The sequence below is a fragment of the Polypterus senegalus genome, chromosome 9 (genome assembly GCF_016835505.1).
Source record: "Polypterus senegalus isolate Bchr_013 chromosome 9, ASM1683550v1, whole genome shotgun sequence".
Classification (NCBI taxonomy): domain Eukaryota; kingdom Metazoa; phylum Chordata; class Cladistia; order Polypteriformes; family Polypteridae; genus Polypterus; species Polypterus senegalus.
Window position 1 is genome coordinate 98,062 of NC_053162.1, and position 15,145 is coordinate 113,206.

A 15,145-nucleotide genomic window follows, 5' to 3' on the forward strand; every position below is an offset into this window, starting at 1 on the left:
GAGTGACGCTCCCCCTGAGCTGTCGCCTGAGCACTGTGTCTGCACCACTAGATGGCACCGTCTGCATCTGCACGTCCAATTTGACGCACCTCACTCGTCGGCCCCTCTTGCCAACATACCAGTGACACGCTGACTGATGTGGTCCGGGCCCCAAGGATTGATGACACAGGCCTGCTTGTCCCTGAGGCTCAGTATGAAAGGCACTATATAAAATAAGTCCCCATGCTCTTTGATGTGATAGTTGGCATCGCATTGACGAGTGAGCGGGCAGAGCAGCGACAGCTCAGACAAATGCCTGGTGCCCAATGGAAGACACATTAACTGTGGCCTTCTGACAGCCCTGTAGGTGACTGTCATGAGAATGTGGGCACATGTAGACCTCGAGAGCTTCACATCTCCGAGACCAGCAGGGAACGGGTGCTTGAAGATAAGTTGGGGCTCTTGACCTGTTGGCACAGAAATGTCCTCAGATGAAGATGTGTGGATTGCCATGTGAGGTTCCAGTCTTCATTATTCTTGCCATGTGTGTCTGATGGATCTTTGAACCGAAATGATGATTGGAGGGCAGCGGTGGGCACTTACCAAGGTAACTAACGGTCAGTGAGCTGCTAGGCGAGGCGAGAGGGTATTAATAAAACTCGCAGACTTGTCCTTTATGTTCACGGGCACTGTGTTTGGCATCCTTTCCTCTCGGTGTCCAAACACAAGGTGGTAGGCTCGTTCTCTCTGCTTATTCCCCTTCCATGAAGTGACCGCTGTAGCTGATACCAACTCAACAGGCTTCTTGGACTGGGCAGGGCTGGCAGACATCTGACACTGGCATTGTGTCCAGATGCCAGTAGTCTGCAGTTCAGATCCCAGGCAGGTTTGTCCCTTTTGGGTGCAGCAAGAGGGGTGGCTGGAAAAGTGACATGGAATGACGTTAGCGGTGCCTGGTGGTCACTTGAGCTTTATGGTGGGCAAACAGCTGAGGGCAGAGCAGGCCAGCTGAGGCTCAGCTTTTGATTTATTTGTAATGTATTGTCAAAATATGACTGAATACCCAACTAAAGTGTGCCCCCTTGTGATGCCCTCTGTGCCCCTGCCATGCTGCCCTACCTGACTTACATGCAGTCATATGTTGGTCACCATCAGCCAATAAAGTAACAGGAAGAGAACGAGGGGCTTCATAGTAGGTGAGGTGGCCCTCTGTACCCTCCCAGCTGTCCAAGATGAGGTGGACATGCAGGTGGCAGCGCCCGCGTCCCTCGGTACTCCTGGAGGATGTCTCCTGCTTTGTGGCACTCGGGGGACGACGCTGCATTTGCCCCAACGTGTGTGGCAGAGGAAGTGCCACCCGAAGGCACATTTAGTTGTGGCGACTGGGCGACTCCAACAAGGTGATCTTGTGATGGCCTTTGGCTGCCATGGGCTTCATTTTCTTCCTGATATCCAGATAGGACCACCAGCTGGACCACAAGTCACCTTTCTGTTAAGAAGCCAGCATGGCAGGTGGCACAGGTGATGGGCGGGCTGGGGGTCACAAGCAAATGAGGAGGACCTTCAACGTTAGGTTGATGGGGTGTAGTAGCATGTGAAAGCTGGGGGGGCTGATGTGTGGGGGGGCTTGTTCTGTAGGGGCCCAGTGGCTGAAGCTCAGCTCCGGAGGTCCATGCCTGGCTGCTGCCACTCCCCTCGGGCCAGAGGATGCCAGGGGCTCCCCACTCAGCCAGACAGCAGCAGAACTTGAACCCGTGACCTTGTAGGGCACTAAAAGCCATGCGGCCCGCATTGTGCCCTCCTCTCCCTCTACCTAACACCAGGAGTGAAATGAAGAGGATAGAAGATGGGTACTGGTGCCACAAGGTGGTGCCCCAGTGGAGAGTAGATGCAAAGTTCAAGTAGCGTCCCCTCTGTGCTCACCCGCAGCCAGGGTCCCAACAGTACCAGATGACTGCTCACCCAGTGGAGTCCAGCTGCCCCCTTGTGGCGTTGCCATCTGCACGATGTTGGCGACCCTGAGATTTGCTGATGAGCTAAAAAGAAGATTCTACCTCTACTGCCCGTTGCTTAGCAACCGTGTTGTACATTGCCGCTGTATTGATTGGCCGCTTTCAGTGGATTAGCCAATCAGGCCGTGCAGAACCAGACTGGAGTTTCGTGTGCCTGGCATGAATTTCCAGATCGTCTGGGCCTCCTTCATCTACTTGCAGGCCTCGGATGTGCAGTTGCTGCCCACGGGTCCTCGTTTAGGGCCACCATGATGGCTGGGCCGCTGGTGGCTATTAGGTGACGTGTGCTTCTGTGTATTTGTCACCTGTGTCCTTCAGTGAGGGGTTTGCTGCCTAGCTGGGTGCCAGGCTCGCCTTGCCCATGTCTTGTTGGGTGCCATCCCTTCTCGATGACCGGCCTCTGTTCAGTGGACGTTGTAGTGTGTGCCCATCCGCTTTGAGGAAGCTGCTGCGTTTCCAGCCAGGTGCCGTGCCAGTGCAGTGCTGTGGACGAGACCCTCTGGAATGGCAGGCAGCGCCCAAGGAGAGTGTTGACTCCCTGCATGGTCCTGGTCTGTCTTGTGTTTGCCGTGGCTTCACCTCAGTTGCTAAAGTTGTTGCCACCTCACCAGTTCTTGGAATGCTTTTGTTTTGATGTCCTGTCGTCACTTTGTCACCGTCAAGGAGCTTCAGATCCCAGTGGCGCTCCCCTGCTCATTGCCCGCTTTGTGACTTCGTTAGGCACGTCACCTTCACAGGCCCGCCAATGGCAATCCTGCTGTCTAAATCGAGGCGGGTCAAGTCAAGAGACTTTATTGCCACTCCATCCATAGTGACACGAAATGACATTCAGCCGGACCACCGCAGTGCAGCCTACACATAAACACGTCAACAGAATGCATGTGGCAAAGGTGAGCTTTGGGCCTGGCAGGCGAAGCTGTCACCATTTAAGGGGCTCCTTCCTCCCAAGCCAGGTGTGACAGACTTGAATTTGTTTCCTTTGTCACACATCAAAAGCGGGTGGCAGATAAGCGCCACAGTCGACTCGAGGCATTCATCATTAGGACAGGCGATTAGCGGTGGGCCTCATGTGACGGCCTTGCACTTCCTTTGCCATTTATGTGTCGCTCTGGAACAAATAAGTGAGACATGGTGACATTGTTTTGATTGAAGTCACAGTGTGCCCAGAAGTAGGAGGTGGCACGACGTAGGTGCCCCAGACCAGTTAGTCTTTATTTGACGAGAATCACATGGTTCATTTGCCGAGACCAAGGATGTGACGGTCGTGTCACAGCACAGGGGAGCGTTGAAGCAGCCACAAGTGCCAGCGCCAGTCAGCAGATGCCAATGGCTGACGTCACTGAACCCAAGTGTGCACACCCTCAGGATTAATCAGCTGGCGAGTTGACAGTAAGGTCGAGATGAGTCAAGTGGCTCTCGGTACTGGCGGGGTGCTGGGATGGCTTCACAGTTTGTAACTGTGATGCCACCACCCAACAGAGGAGTGGGCAGGTAGCTCATTTGTTGGCACTGATCCCCCTTCGGTGACCCACTGACCATGTTGTCTTGTCTTCCCACTCAGTGCTTGCCAGTTGTTCTCATTCATTTGCTATCATAAGATAAAGCCCCCCCCCAGTCGACGTGCCAAATGAAAACCCGTGAGGTTAAAGTGACGGTGACATAGTGTGGTCCAGCTTGATGACAAGAACTAACATGAGAGTCAACAAGAAGCCAGGAAACGATGCTCAGTGCCAAGAAGCCTGATGGAAGGTTGTCCTGCACCCCCTAGTGGCTCAAGCTTGCAGAGCACCTGGTCGTCTGCCCAGCTGCAACCCGCAAACCCTGGCATGACATGTGTGAAGTGCCCAGGGGCACAAAGGTGCCATGTAAGATCCTAGGGATCAGCTGACTGCCTTTGGCACTCTTGACCTGTCCTGGTAAGATGTCACTAAATTGAGTGCTCAGCTTCTTTGGATAAAAGCGGCCGGACATCAATGGTGCCCCTTGGGCGACTGCCTTTGCCCGACGTTGGCTCTCCGTATTTCGTTGGATTATTTCTTTCTTTTTCGCTCCAACATCCGTCACTCCCAAACCCCGTCCCCCTATTGCTGTCCTCACAGAACAATTGAGTGGCTGTTTCCATGGATACTCCATACGTATGTCCATTTGGAGCATTGGTAGGGTTGGCACCAAGAAGGTGAGCAGCGGGCACCACCCATTCACTATAAAGAGAGGTACAGTTTGTCTGTGACTGTCCTGCAGGGGGTGACTGCCAGCCAACCATGCCATGGGCTGAGCCAGGACAGCTGTCTTTGTCTGACAGGGGTGGCGCACCGTTGTGCTGGGGCAGGTGACAGGCTCACTTGTCTGAGTCTTGGCCTAGAGACACTTCCCGTATCGATGACTCCAGACGCTGGCAGAGGTCTATATGGTGCCCCTTGGCTCTTTTTCCTTGTGTGTTGCTCTTGGTGACATCGGATTGTGCGAATGGACATCTTTCATGGCATTAAGGGAACGCTGCGGTGGCCCGAGCTCTGGGCAGTAGTGCCTGCTGCGGGTGACCCCGTCCCACTGTCTCGTCTCTGCAGCGCGTTGCTTCCAGGTCACCTGTTTTTTTAGCTGGAGGCATAATTTCAGTGTCCTACTTAATGACAAAGCGCGTGGCGGCTGAGTGCGACGAGACGGTGGGCCGGTGAAACGCGCCTGTGCTGGGGGCTCCGGCGGAAAGTCCTTGAATAGAAAGGAGAGCATTTCATGCTTCATCTTCCTGACGCTTGTAATCGGACCACACGAGCTGCCAATTAAGATGGCACGCCAGCTGCCCGTTCTTAAATGTGACGATTGGAATGACTGGCACAAAGAAAGGCGGGCCTTGAAATCTGGTCAGCATGGCAAAGGCCAACAGGAAGTCAGCGCTGGCGTGCAGTTCCACTTAAGAGGGGCAGCATGCCCTCCACTGTCACACTTGCTGCCTTCTGTGAGCTCGTCGCACATTCCTTGTTTTATATAGTGCCTTTCACTACAAGAAAAACAAGAGGAAGGTGGGTGGTCTCCGGAGTCCCCTGTTCTCTAGCCAGAAGGCCATTGGTCAGCATGGAGATGCCACTCATCTGGTAGCCCTGTTTGGTCTGGACGGTTAAGGGGGCAGTTGCCCATAAAAATCTGATCACCACATGATGGGTGCCTTAGACGGGTGACGACAACTGATCTTTTTGTATTCTCTGTTGTCAGGACCCCCATTCCTTTGCTTCTTCCTGGTCGCCGACTAGTCGAGATGACAACAGGTGGGCACTCATTGCCTAACCCCCCCCTTCAATGGTGGGCACTAGTCTGTCACACCTGCCACTAGGAGACAGTAAGAAGAAAGTGCGCCCCAGACAGAAAAGAGTGGCGTCACAAGTGTCAGACGTTTGTCACTTGGGTGACGAGCCCCTGAGTGGTGGCCACCCCCCTCTCATCAGTCAGGTCCACACATAGTAAGGCATCATTGAATGGTGATGTGGTCATTGCAGTAGGCGGTGGTCTCGTGCCCATGAACAGGTGCAGTAATATCACGACTGGACGCTGTGAGGCCTTAACGAGTGCCCGGCGATGTTAGGCTTACTGAACGTCACCAGCATTCTGTGCCCCACCGGGTCTAATGGCCCAAAGTAAATCGAGAGACCACCATCTACTGACTTTCTGAGGGGACTTCACATCTCCACAAGCCACCTGAAGATAACTGCATAAAGTGGCATCAGTGTCCCCTGCTGCTCGGGTCTGCATGCAGGCACATTTGTGATTTTGACACCTCTGGGTGAATGGGCACTGTTGGCGTTGGCGGTTGTGGATTACTGGCCACCTTGAGCATTTTGTGAGCTGAGCTAGGCCCAGGCTTCTTTGTGCCCACCGCTGCTGTACCACTTTCTTGCTAGTTGACAGGCACAGATATACCTGTGGGGTGTGTGGACTTGGCCTGATGCCACTGGAGGAGCTGGCATTAACATGTGTTACAAAATGGAATAGAGAAGAGGGCACAGTGCTGGCGTGGCGTCTTGCCTCTCATCTCAACTTTGTCTTGACCCGAGCTACATGACATCATGGCTTTCATTCAGCTTCTCCTGAACTGGATTGGGCAGCACCCCTTGAAGAGCCCATATGCCAGCTGCAGGTGCTGCCCCCCAGTGGCCAGTCACAGCATGGTGACGGCTGATTTGGGCAAAAGCAGTCAGGTAAACGTTGGTGACCCGCTTGTCCTTCACAGACTGGCTGTGGAAATGTAAGAGCCGCAATCTGCCGTGGGGATGGCGTCGCTGCCACATTGGCGGACGCCCGCTTGAGTGACAGACAGCCTTTACTCTGCACAGTGCGCCAGGCTACATGATTTGTATTCTTATCAGAAAATGCAAAATTCTAGGAGGAAGCTGAGAGGGAATTTGCATTGCGCCTGCGGCTGGCGGCTGAGGGTGGCACGGCTTGTGTGTGCAGCGCCTCCTTCTGTTTATTTATTTGCTTTCACGCTGACGACGCTTATCTTCTCAGCAGCACAGCTGTCAGACGTGTGACAAGATGTGATGAAGATGTGCCGAGAAGAAACACCATTCAGCAGAATAAAGCAGGATGGCACGGGTTTGGTCCTTGGGTGCCCCCTCACAGCCTACACGGGCCTAGCTCTGCCAGTGTTGTCGTGGCCATTTGTGCCAGCCTGGCCACTCCTCCTCATCCCCCTGGCAATCACCAGGGCTGAGGAGTTAGCGAGGGAGCTGGAATATGTGCGAGGTGGCAGACTGAGGATAAAGGGCAGGTGCTGTGCCAACCCCAACTTTTAATTACCAGCCCAGCCCTCAGAAACTGCAAACCAAGCTGGCTCGATTTTTATTGGATTGAAGCGGGCATTTCTGCGCCGTATGTGACATGTGGATAGTTTGCCACATTCCCTTTCTTTACTGACATCCCAGTTTTCCTCCGTTCTGTGCCCGCTCTTTAAGCTGCGATTACAACAAGCCCACTGAGGGGTCTGATGCCGAGGGTGCTGCGGCCTCTCACCTATCTGAACCCGTGTCTGCATTGCCCATCGCTGACTGGTGTTATTGGCGTACGAATGATTGGGGGGGATTACGAGAACAGCCAAGAAGAGTTTCTGATGTCAGCCTCCCTCTGCCAAACGTGGAACTGAAGAGGAAGAATGAAAGACGGAGGCCAGCGTGGCCCACCAGGCTGAAAGTGCGGACCTCCTTTAGGTGACAGCAGAGCCACTTGAGCTGGCGTGCTTGCTGTGTTTGTGCGCTGATGTCATCGGCCTTGTTTGTTGGTTGTTTATTTTTATGGCGGTGACGGTGACGTCATTCCTTCCCCACCACATTGATGTCATTTTGTCCTTGTGCCCGCTCATCGTTTACAGTAACAGGGCTGGCTGCTAGTCACCCGATCCACAGCATCATCACCCATATGGCATTTAAGATGGCAGCAGGGACACCGTGGCACCCCAGCTTTAACCGCTGTGCGTAAAGAGCGCTGCTCAGGGTCGCCTAGATGGCTGTAGGAGGTCATTTGGCAGGGGTGCCACTGGTGCCAGTTCCTCTCTGGACCAGGCGGTCTGCGTGGTTGTTTTGTCTTCTTCTTTCTCTTATATTTTGTCTCTTGCTAATTATTTGATTTTCAAGGAGGGCAGGACCCTGGTGCATTTTGCTTTGGCACATTTAGGTGCGAACGTTGCCAGCCTCGAGGAATTGGCCAGTCTTGGGAAAAGGCCCACAGCGGGCCAACATGTTCAATGGTTTAAAGACATCTCTCAGTCTTACATGTGCGTCTAACAGGCAGAAGCAGAGTGTTACGGCCAAGCCTGTGCCCACTTTGGTGCCCACTGTTTCTCCCTCAAAAAAGTGACTGGCACCAGTGACAGCAAAGGAACAGCCACACCTGGGCCAAATTGAAAGTAGGTGTTGGCGCCCCACACTGGTCAGCCAGCAGGTCCTCATCTCTGATATTCTTGCACAGCAATTTCAAGGGTTTCAATTTAAGGCGTGCCAGCCACGTCAGGGGCACCCGCCTGCACGGGCCTGTAATGTGGAGCGGCCATGCCCTGTAATTAGGGCCCGCTAGAGAGGAGCAGAAATAGATCTGGTGGAGTGCATGTGCGTGTGGGGGGGCGGGGCTAAGTCTTTATAATGCCACCAGAGGGGGGCAAGCAAAGTAAGAAGATCAGAGGAGGAAACCCCTCAGCAGCAGTAGGTGAGGTGACAGACACTAGGGGGCACCTGGACAAGACTAGAGAAGGTGGGCACTCAGTCACCCACTGTCTTACTTAGCAAGCCGAGGACAGCAGTGCAGCTGACAGGCACTGGGGGTGCTTTGAACGCATAGCATGGGTGCCAACGAAAGGCGCTATATTTGTGTTCCAGCCCCGGATTGTCTACTAGCGCATCTCCTCATCTCACACACTTTTAGCTGCTTCTGTCAGGACATGGATGCCACTCAGCCCTGTACATCCCCCATGCTGACTGTGACAGGGCCACCTGTGCTCTGGTGCCACTTGGGCATCAAGATCAGGATGTCACAGCTTAGTTCCCTGTGTGCACCAAAAGGACAACGGTTGTGTGACATGGTTGCTGGCCACCAACCACCAAGGCCTGGGATGCTGTTAGGTGGGGTTGGCACTGCCACTGCTGAAATGCGTTCGTTTATCATATCATCAAGGGAGTGGGGATGGGAAGTGTCATTCTGCAGTGGCACACTTCCTCAAACTGAAAATGACAGTGCCAGGGCATCGGAGACACGTCAGGGAAAGCGTCGGTGGTGTTCGCCTGGAGAGCGCCCCTGAGAAATGTGTCAGTGCCCGAATCTGCACAAAGACTTGTACCTGCCACATTCTGCCATGGGGCGTGCCAACTGTGTTCTTCTCCTGGGTCAAATGAGAGAGTGGTGGAGGAGACGAGTTCAAGGGTGGTGCCACCGCTGTGCCCACGTAAGCGCCAGCAGGTCTCAGTCTGATAGCGGCACATGTTTAACTGCTGAATGTCTTCTGTCCCAGGCGGTAGTCTTCTTCTTCTATTTCTTTATTTATGCAGTGAAGCTGCCCAGTGGGCTCGGGGAGTGGCAATGTCAAAGGGACGTCACTCGTTGTATGAGCAGCCTGGGACTGGTGTGCCCCTGTGAGAGGTGCTATATAAGTAACGTCCTGTTGGGGGCGCTATAAAGCAGCTTTCAGCTGGAAATGAAACATCTGCAGGCAAAGCAAAGCTGATGGATGAGCGAGGGCCACCTGTTGGAGTGCCACAGCTGCTGGGTCAGTGGTGCCCCCTAGTGGCTGGGGTGTAGGACTTTAAATCTCTGTGGTATTACCTGCGTCCTGTCAGGACTCGTACGGATATAGAAGCACGGGTGTTGTGGCATTTTTCAAATATGTTTGGGCTTGAAAGGCGCTATATAAAATGGATGGTGCCCTACCAGCACCTCCTCTGACTGAGTCAGTCGACCTTCCGCTTTAGAAACCTTGAAACTGCAAACAACCTGGACATGGTGTTCGCTGCGGAAAGGCGCTATATAAGCTCAAAGGCCTGATGTGACTTTACCTGCTGTCCTGATGGGGAGCCAAGTGTGTTGTACCCGGGTTTGGGCGTGTAAGGTGCCTGCCAGCTCACACATTGGACAAATGAGGAGGTTGGCAGCGTGTTGTCTGTTCTCGGTTGGCAATTCCTATCTAGAAAGTGAGGTGACTGCTGGCTGCAGGTTGGCACGCCAGACCCGTGACATTGGAGGCTCTGCTCTCGAGGGGATGCACCGAGGTTTGGGCATTCGAATGCCCATCACGTGTTGAGGTCCATAAAGAGAAGAGAGTGGTGATCCATGTGCCACCTTTTGGCAGTGTCCCCCGGAGCCCCCTGTGTCTTGTTGACCAGGTGCCTCATCTCAAACTCTTCTGTCTCTGGCAGTGCAGCAGATGGCCAGTCTGCCATTTGATTTTGTCTGCTCCACTCTGAGAGTGCCATTCCAATCATTCCTCCCACAGAGGACAGGCGGGCATGGAGGTCTGCTTGGCCTTTTATGGTCATTAATGCTTGGAATTGTGTGGCCACAAATATACGGATTGTCTTGGCCGGTCCGCGCATCGCTGAAACGTCTTTGATGTGTTTATTAAATTGTTGATTGGGCGTCACCATGACGACCGTGGGCCTCCTGGACCCACTGGGAGGTAGCCAGAGAACTGGAGAACCCCGGGCATTTGATCTGTGCGCCCAGGGTTGTACCGCAGTAAGCCCTCTCGGGAAGCCCAGGCCTGTCACTGTTGGCTTGGCAGAGCTCTGATGTTGGATGAGGTCATCACTGCCTTGTTGGTATATGACGACGGGCACAACCCCAGAGGGCACTTTAACACTGAACACAAAATCTAAAAGGGGCAATAGGGTTGTGTGCTGAGCAGAAGTAGAACGCCAAGTATCCACCAAGAAGTTGCAAAGAAAAAGCCTCGTCCCGCACTGTGCCCAGTGACATAGGGTCTGCCCACCTTCTCGACAATGACTGGCCCCAGGACTGATCCTCAAACACACACTTGAGACACAAAGGTGGGCTGTGACTGGAGCTGGCTGCTGCCCCATACAGGACACTGTGGGCACCGATGGGCACAAAGTGCTGCACTTTGTTGCCTGATTTGCTAAATCATCCAAGAGTTTGTCCTCTCTGAGTGCCACCTGAACTCTTGTCATGCAAGCTGGTGTGACTGAGTCACCTTCACAGCACCAGCCTTCATCCCCTTGTGACACACTGGGCACTGTTATGAACCTGACTGGGCACTATATTAGGTGAATGGAGATATCGTTGAGCCTTCTGTATCCAATGCTTTGCCCATAGACGGGTCAAGTGGCATTGAGAGACTCGGCTCATTCCGAGCCCCAGATGCCCAGATGGCATCTCGAGTCAAAAGCTAAAGGTGGGTTTATAAAGTGCGAGGATTTCCATTGGCCTGTGCTGATGACATGGTGGATGAATCACTGGGGCATACAGGTGGGGCACACATAGGACTGACCAGTGACCCACAGTGCTACACTTGCGCTCCTTAGCCAGCGGTGTGCCAGGGGCCACCTTGGTGCAGACAGCAGCTGCGGCACAGTCATCACTTTTTTAGGGGACCTGATTTTAAAAAGAGCTTCCAGCTGAAAGGCGCTATAAAAAGGGACATGTTGGGGCCATCCAGTCACCACTGACCCTGCGGCTGTCCAACTCACCCACATGCTGTGCCAGTCCATTTAGTGTGATTTGCAGATATTTACTGGGCATCCACAGCTCGTTTCATCATCATAGCACCAAGTCACCTCCTTCATTGTTTAGCTCCTGCCAGCTTTGCCCGAGTGATGTCTGGGTGACGTTTCATCGAGGTTGTCCATCGAGGTTGTCCAGAGAACCCACCTGCATAAATGGGTGATCTGCCCCTACTCGCACTTTCAATTCCGAGATTAGCGGCGAGTGCCACATGGGCAGCGGTGTCCTCTCATGTCATTTTCACTGTAGATGGGACAACACAACTGTGGTGAAAGGCGCTATATACTGGAGGAGATGCTGCTTGATATGCCTGCACAGACCTATGGCACCCGAGTTTGCTGGCCGTGCATGAGGACCAGCTTTAGTGTCCATTTTCAGATTTTATAGTGCCTTGTATGCCATGACACGTGTCCACCAAGTCGTCACCCGCACACGTTCACTCTATATGGTGCCTTTCATCAGCGTGCCCTGTGTCTCATTTGAGGCCGGGCCAGGTTAAACTTGACCTAACTGGTTTATATAGCGTCTTTCCTGCCGTGGTACACGGGGACGTCAAGGAGTCAAAGCATATGTTGAAATGAGGTGAACAGCAGCGCGCAGCCCGGGGCGGAGTGCCCGGTCCCCCTTCTCAGTTCAGCATGCGGTGTTTGGTGGGCACATTCCAGTGAGAGCGCCTAAGAGCCTTAAAGTGAAAGCCCCCCGCCGTGCCCGCCTAATTGTTACGAGCCGTAAGCCCATTAAAAGGCAATCGAGTTGTGCTAATCCTGCGTAATCCGCGCCACTGCTGCTTATTGGATTTGACGCCGGCCACGGCCCCGCAGCCTGCCAGTCGACCTCGGGTGCCTGTGCCACTACGGCATTGATACATCGAGAAGGCACAGGTGGGGCTTCCAGGGAAATGTTGGTGGCCATGATGGCATTGAGCAGGGGTGTGGCAGGGGTGTGGCCGTGAGAGTCAGGCGACGCCCAGTCCGCCATCTTCCTTTGTATTTATGGCATTTAGGGCAGTGACAAGCAGACACAGAATGGCATCTCACATGCTGGCCTCACCCTGGTGGTGACAGACAGCATAGGTTCCATATGGTTGTGGAGAGGGTGCTGGGTAGCACCATGGTACACTGGCTCCTGGCATCGCGGGTTCATTCTGGGCCCAGGGCTCTGCCTTCCCATGCCAGCACACTGGCATTCTGGCGGGGTCTACAGGTTCAACTGGGCCACCGTTGCTGTGACTGCTGATTTCATAATAAATCGAGGGGATCATCTGGTGCCACCTGTTGGCAGCATGGTACAGCCCTAACCCTGTCAGTCAAGCCCCACTGCTGGACGGTTGTGTTGGCAGCTGGTGATTGCCAATTGGTTTTGAATTCGGCTAGACCAATGCATCTGTGCCACTCCATGAGCTTTACCCTGAGGTCCTTGATGAAGGTCTTCTCAAGAGGCTACACGCTCATAGCCCCTCTCGACCATCTGAGATGGCACATGTTGCAGCCAGTGTCTGTCCATGTGGCCAAGATGACTGGTGATTGATTGGCTGAGGAGTTACATGGGCCAGTGCCCTTCCATATGTGAGCCAGTACCCAGATGTCATTGGTGAAGGACACCAGTGTAATGTGGCCATCCAGTCTCGGCTTTTCATTTATGTATACGTACAGTATGTCCCACGCCAAGTGCCAGTTCCTGCAAAATGTGACAGTGAGAGCAGTGCCACATGATGAATGCCATCCGTGCGACTGGCAAGGGACAAGAGGATAAGGAAGTTGTTCACAGGGTCGGCCATTCATCGCCGCTTGTGCTGTTTGTCTTTGTGCGTGGGAGGCACAGGTTGACCTGTGGACCCTTGGCATGTTGGACTGGCACGCGGCACACTGATGGTGCCAGGCAGGACCTACGCCAGCTCTCGTTCAAGGTTATTCATCTGTATCCAGTATACCAGTGAGCAGGATCTGTCCTTGGTTTTGTGCTTTTTTGGATGCCCATCTTCTCACAATGAAGACGGACGAGGGTCACCTGCCAGCCTTCCTGCTGTCCTAAATCTCTGGGTCTGCCTCAGCTTCACTCATTTGTCACCCTGGGGCTTCACTTTGTTAGTCTGCAGCCGGACCCTTTGGATAACCAGGGGCGCCACACGAAGCGGGCAGACTTACGTGATGGTCGTTTGGGGACAGCAGTGACGACATCCATTCTACACAAGGACCTCGCTTTTGACTGTCCCGTCAAATACTGTAACGCCCCGTGAGGACTACATGGCATGCAGCCCGCTAACATGGTAGTGCCAAACCTGCACCTTTAACACTTGGCATGCCCTCATTTACCATAAATACACACATCTGCAGGGGCACTCCAGTGCAGACCACCAGATCGCGTGTCCACCAGCTGGACCACCACAGCCTTTTCGACACAATAGCGCAGGTTCAAACGGCTCAGCGATGGCACCTTCTGCACTCGCCTCCACGGCCACCCTCAGGCAATTCTTCACGGACCCCCAGAGGTACGTGAACGGCTGATCAGTCGACCTACCCTGCGGTCACTTTAGTCCCAGCTTGGCCATAATCTGCACTGTCACATGGCGCTGGGCTGAGTGGTCAGTCTTTGTCACATCTAACTTGCACCATCATGACCTTTGGCTAGCAGATTGCCACTCTGCTGAGAGGTCTCATGATGCAGCGGACACTTTCACCATGCCAACTGCACTGCTGGCACAACATCATGTACTGCCTTTGGTCTTAGAAGAGGGTGTCTGGCTGACACGGTGAGACCTCCAGAGCAGAGGGAGATGGCAGCACAGGCGGGGAGACCAGTAAGTACCCTCATGACACTAAAGGGCCTGCCAGGGTGCAAGTGAGGTGGTGAAGGGGCTGGCAGGAGGTCTCCATACTTACTCTGTGATAGGAGACGCCCCCTAGCAGAAGGTCAGGGCTGGTCTAAAGAGGTGGCAACATGATGGCTTTAATGACAATTAAGAGTCTTACGGACACCACAGGAAAGGGCACACCTTGAGGTCAGAAATGGAAAGGTCAGAGGAAGGGAGCCACTCCACTGGGGCGACAGGGGTTCAAAACACCCACCATGACTGGCAGTAGTGTGCCACGTAGGGCCCATACCTGCTCTGTCTGACACTGGCCACTTCACCATCCATCCATTTTCCTAACCCTCTTATTAAGGACAGGGTCGTGGGGCAGGTCTGGGCACAAGGCAGGAGCAATCCCAGTCCTGGGTGCCAGTCCATCCCAGGGCACAAGCCCAACCATCCATCCATGTTCCATTTCTGAGGCAGGAGAACTGACGCCTGACTCACCAGCATTTGGAGCCGGGCACAGTTGGGATGCTCGTTCAGTGCAGGTGAAGGGCAAAGTCATCCATCCTGGGCCAATCTAGAGATGCCAGGTTTGCCCCATATGTTGCATGTTGGAGGAAGCCAGAATTCACCCGCAGTGCCACCCTGAGATTCGAGGCCAGAACTCACGGCCCGGTGACGCCTTCGTGCGACTGGGCTGAACCGCGACCTCTTGTAGGGGACACCGGAGTACAACAAGCGCTTTGCCATGGTGGACACTGACGGGTCAGCGGGAGCCTAACGATGACGCGGCCGCAGGGTCGCCACTCTCACGACCCCACTTAGCGAGGCCCCTTGGCGTTGCCTCCATCGCCGTGCCCCACCCTCTTTTCCTCGAAGTCCCGCCCACTTCATTGCCTGTCAGATAGCTGCCTAATTCCTATTAGCCGCGCCCCGTGTCGCTCTACGTCGTTCCCTGCGCTGAAGACCCGCCTAAACCCCCTTACCACCCCCACACACAAGCCCATATGTTGCCGTGGCGCTTCAAAGTGACCGGCGCCATTCAAGCTCCGCCCCGCCGAGGGAGCCGCTCGCCATCCCGCCCGCGGCTTCGGGATAGGGCCGGTGTCAAGCGCCTGGCAGTCACTCACGGTGGGTCAAGCCTGCA

At 54.1% G+C, this 15,145-nt stretch overlaps 1 protein-coding gene across 1 annotated transcript in view; it reads left to right on the forward strand.

Annotated features, from left to right (window-relative positions):
• LOC120535028 (disabled homolog 2-interacting protein-like) overlaps positions 1-15,145 on the forward strand; it is a 107,276-nt gene that overhangs the window by 58,871 nt on the left and 33,260 nt on the right.